The sequence below is a fragment of the Megalobrama amblycephala genome, linkage group LG8, assembly GCF_018812025.1.
Source record: "Megalobrama amblycephala isolate DHTTF-2021 linkage group LG8, ASM1881202v1, whole genome shotgun sequence".
Lineage (NCBI taxonomy): Eukaryota > Metazoa > Chordata > Actinopteri > Cypriniformes > Xenocyprididae > Megalobrama > Megalobrama amblycephala.
In genome coordinates this window covers 15,555,757-15,561,075 of record NC_063051.1, presented here as the reverse complement: position 1 = coordinate 15,561,075, position 5,319 = coordinate 15,555,757, and positions in this window count along the sequence as shown.

The window sequence follows — 5,319 nt, the reverse complement described above, 5'->3', positions numbered from 1 at the left end:
CAAGAGAATTGTATTATGCTTCTCTCAGCCTGAATCATCCTGGATTGCCCTGCTCTTCAATCCCTGTGCATTAAATGCCAAGTCTGGCACCTGTCAGATAAAACTGCCCTCAGCAACAACCATTCTTTATTTAGGGCCTTGTTTTATATATATTTACACACCTCTGTGAGCTAAATTATTCATATAAATGTGATTATATCACAATTCTCTTACCTCATGTTCTCAAATGAGCAATTACACGTTGACAGCCACCACATTAAAGCAAGTATTTCCTCTCGTGTGATATTTTTATTTCACCTAAATAGCTGTAAGCACAATAATAAGACATTTGAAAATGCTAAAAAGGTTTTGGCACCTGAGCCCAACATGTCCAAGCATAAACCTTTCATCGCCTTAAAAAACACAAGCCTTTTACATTTAATATTCCAGTATCACAATAAGGTCCATTAGTTAACATTAGTTAATGTATTAACTAACATTAATGAGCAATACAGTACATTTGTTACAGTATTTATTAATCTTTGTTAATGTTAGTTAACTGTTCATTGTTAGTTCAGCTTTTAATAATGTATTAGTAAACATTGAGATGAACATTAACTTAGATTACTAAATGCATTTTTCATTGTTTGTTATACTAATGCTAACAAATGGAACCTTATTGTAAAGTGTTCCCAATATTTCAAATATAGTATAACATGCAGCAACTTTATTCTTTTTTTTTTTTTTTTTTCTCTAAATCTTCAAATGTGTAACTTATTGAGCCCATATCCTGCCTGCCAAGTCCATTTGTAATCAATCAGAGCAGTGTGGTAATGAAAAGCGCTCTGTCCCACTCTCCCCTCGTCCTCTCCTCCTGCCCCGTCCAGTGTTTGACATGCCATCCGTACCTCAAACAGCCAAGATGTCACTGGCAATCGGCAGACCTTGCAGAAAGTCAAACCTAATGTTTCCTAACATGCCCGATGTGTGCGCAAGCCACTCAAACGTTCAATCGCATTCAACGAGACGCTACACTTATCTCATAGGGAGCGTATCTCATCCAAATGTGATTTGAGATGATTGAAAGCTTTTTGATTTGGAAGTGTATTCTCTTAAGCTAAGTGCTCCCTGAGACCATCAAGGAAATTCAATTGCTTCATTTAGAGAAGGGTAAAAAAAAAGCGGGTTTTCAGCCCAAAATCATATCAGATCTTAATGTCTCAAAAGAAACACATGGGATTGGATGGGCCGGCTGGGCGCCTAATTTCATTGGGAAATGCAATTTCTTGATGGCATTTCCTTACTGTGCTGTGCAGAGAAACATAAGATTGATCAAAATCTTAATGAGTCATTTTCAGAAGTGGACTCTGGCTTTCACAGCGGATAATGGAGCCATTGGGGTTCTTCTTCCTCAGGACCCTTAGATAGCCAGATGCCTCAATGTGATTCGGAGGCAGAGAGGGCTTTCAGAGTTCGTGGACCTAGGATGCTCAGTCCTGCTCGTGGAGATCTGATTTTCACTTTCCTGAACCTTCACATTTACTGTTCCTCGATGATGGAATAATCTTCCCAGTTTCATCAGAGTTCCTCTCTACCTTCGAAAAATGTTTGAAGACACAACGCTTTCTTGAGGTGTGGTCACATTAGTGAAAGTTTGACAAAATTTTGTGGGGTAAAAAGGTTCATTGTCTGAATGAAGCTCACACAGATGTCACCAAACCAAGCCAATTATACACTGTTTCACCTTCATCGTTTGTACTTTCTGAGCAATTCTGGAACTTTGCATTGTTTCTGTCACTTTGTTGTAGTATTCTGTAGTTGTAAAAGAATACTCGCTTTGAATAATAGCATCTGTTAAATTAATAAATGTAAATCTCCAGGACAGGACTTAGCACTCCTTTCCTCTGTGAGTTTGTCAGGAATGATAAATCAACGAGCAAGATGATTCTCTATTTTGACTGTGATGTCCTCCTCAACGCTATAGTTGCACCCCCTAAACCAGTGATTTAAGCATGTTAACGGGTCAAGGGTGAAAGCAGGTGGGGGCTTGATAAGACCCATGCTGTTGATTAAGTCACATTTGGTCTGATGTCAATCTCTGTGCACATTGTTAAAAAAAAGGTGCTCATAGAGCATAAAATGAAGGCAATAGTTTGCGTTAAAATAATAAGTACATGAACTTAAAGTCTTGAGAGAACTTAAAAAAGACTTACAATTATTTTTCTTTCTTTATGAGGATGCCTTCTTGCCCTGTTCCCAATATTAGCAAATATGCATTTTCTGATGACGACAAAATGTATGGAAATAAATGGTACTGTTTAAACTGTCTATATATTTGTAGATTTTAGTTGATGTATTAGTTAATTTAGTTAATGTATTATTAAAAAGTCTTGAATTTGTGTCCACAGGTTATGCGTCACCCCTATTATCATCATCATATTTCCCCCTTTTAAAGTAATGAACTACTCACAAATCAAATTCTAATAAAGTAATTCATAATGCCACAATGACATCATCATCCTTTTAAGAAGTGAACTTGTCAAGGACAAGTTAAAGTCTCCTCGTTATCACATTTTCGTTTGTTTTGTTTGTCATCTTAAAATGTCAGCCCTATTTACCTGATTGGTTACACTTTATTTTAATAGTCCCCTTTAGGCATAAGAAACTTTGCAACTACATGTCAACTATCTCTCATAAATTTGCAACTACATGTCAACTAACTCTAGTATTAGAAGATTGTTAGGTAAGGGTTAGTGGAATAAGTGGAATTTAGAGTGTCTGCAGGGGGACCATCAAAAAGTGTTATCAGATATTAAGCAGACAGTCTACTAATAATCTAATGTTGACATGTAGTTGCTTAACACTAGTAGAATGTCTAAAGTGGACTGTCGAAATAGAGTGTAACCCCATGATTTTGTATTTTACACTGCTGATAATTCAACACTATCTCACAACCAATTTGTACGTATTTTACGAGGTGGCTAATTCGTATGAATTCGTACAACCTCACTCGTACAAATTCATACGATTTGTCTAAACCCCAGTGACGGGTAGGTTTAGGGGTGGGGTTTGGGGTAGGTCATTCGTATGAATTCATACAAATTTATCAACTCGTAAAATACGTACGGCTTGCCTTGAGATTGGGTTGGATAATTGGATATTTGTAGAAATATCATCATTAAATTCTCATTCTATTAAACACATTGTAGTCTCATTACCCCGAGCACAAGGTTTGTAAGTCAAATTACACTAAAGCAGTCAACCCTGTTAGCTTTCTGAAGCATAATTATATCCTAACATATTTAAAAATGTATTATAATTAGTAATTTAGCTAGAGAGGTTGCATTGCTACGGAAGAGGATTAGGGCCAAGCAATAATAAAAAAATAAAACCATCTCGAGATTAAAGTTGTTAAATTTCGAGAAAAAAGTTTAAATAAAATGTTGAGAATAAACTCATTAAATTACGAGAAAAAACTCATTAAATTTCAAGAAAAAATTCCAGATAAAATGTTGAGAATAAACTCGTTAAATTACGAGAAAAAACTCGTTAAATTTCAAGAAAAAAGTCTAGATAAAATGTTGAGAATAAAGTCATTAAATTACGAGAAAAAAGTCGTTAAATTACGAGAACAAATTCGTTAAATTATGAGAAAAATGTTAAATTATGAGAACAAATTCGGAATTTAAAGAATTTGTTCTCGTAATTTAACAACTTTTTTCTCATAATTTAATGACTTTATTCTCAACATTTTATCTCAACTTTTTTCTCAAAATTTAACAACATTTTTCTCATAATTTAACGAATTTGTTCTCGTAATTTAACGACTTTTTTTCTCGTAATTTAATGGCTTTATTCTCAACATTTTATCTCGACTTTTTTCTTGAAATTTAATGACTTTTTTCTCGTAATTTAACGAGTTTATTCTCAACATTTTATCTCGACTTTTTTCTCGAAATTTAACGAGTTTTTTCTCGTAATTTAAAGAGTTTATTCTCAAGATTTTATCTCGACTTTTTTCTCGAAATTTAACACGTTTTTTCTCGAAATTGAACAACTTTAATCTCGAGATGGTTTTATTTTTTTATTATTGCTTGGCCCTAATCCTCCTCCGTACATTGTAATTTAGCACCACAATATTATTATTATTTATTTTTTGATTAATAATTTTTGATTTCTGTTTCAAACTAGAAAAAAATACATGTTTCATAAAATGATTACTTATTCTAAATCTTTTTTTTTTTTTTTTCAGTGCACAAACATAGCTGGAGAATAAAAGTAATGCAGTATGAGAATGTGGTGACAAAAAAAAAAAACTTTATTTGTGGCCACATGTTTTGTAGAATCCCCACTCAGTTACATCAGTTACATTTCAATGCAGCTAAATCTCACATTTGTTATCGGTTATGGTACTTAACATAAAAAAAAAGACAGGATATATATAGCTTTAACAAATTTTAGAATATTAGAGACTATCTCTTGTGGCCTGATACTTCAGAGGAACATGTTGAACTCTCTCTGTCATTCAGAGCTGGCCCTGTGGTACACGTTTAATCTCTCAATCCATGTTGCCTGTTCCCTTTTACTTCATTACACTTCAGAGTACTCCTCACCCATTAATTTCCCCATGGACTCCTGTGCCTCACTACCAAACCTGGCAACCCGTGGCAGGAAGTGGATAAATGGAGAGACTCCCCTGCCCTTACAGCCAGAGGCGTTTAATAAAAATAGGGAAGTCTAACAAAAACTCAGTTGTGTGAGCACATAGGTGATGTTCTGTATGCAAAGACATTATGTATCACACATGAGATTGCTGCAAGGAAAACCTCCTTCCTTTGAAATGCTCCCCAAAGTTATTCCCCCTGATTTATTAACCAAATGCTTTTACATGAATATATGTGATAAGTCAAGTGTTCTTCTCACCCGTGAGTACTATAAAGCTCAGTAAATATAAACATGGCCTTTCTCAAGGAAAGAGCTTTCTCAAGGTACATCACTGCACCATATATAACGGCCACTGTAGTGTATATTCCATTGTGTTACATGCCTGCTTGCGTAATGCTACGTCTCTGAGCTGAATAACAAACTGTGATCCATTCCAAGGAGGTGACCCTAGCAAATGGGAAAAATCACAATGCTCAGGTGTATTTATATGATTGCATTTTTCCATACCCAAGGTTATGAACAAGGGATAAAGTATGCTCATATCGTCTTACTAAGAGGCAGATATAAGTTTGAATAGCTGTGTCTAACATAAATTCTTTTGTTGGGCTTTCACAAGAAAATCAGCAGCATAAATTGGATCTTGGGATTTATGTCATATTATACTGTATATATTAT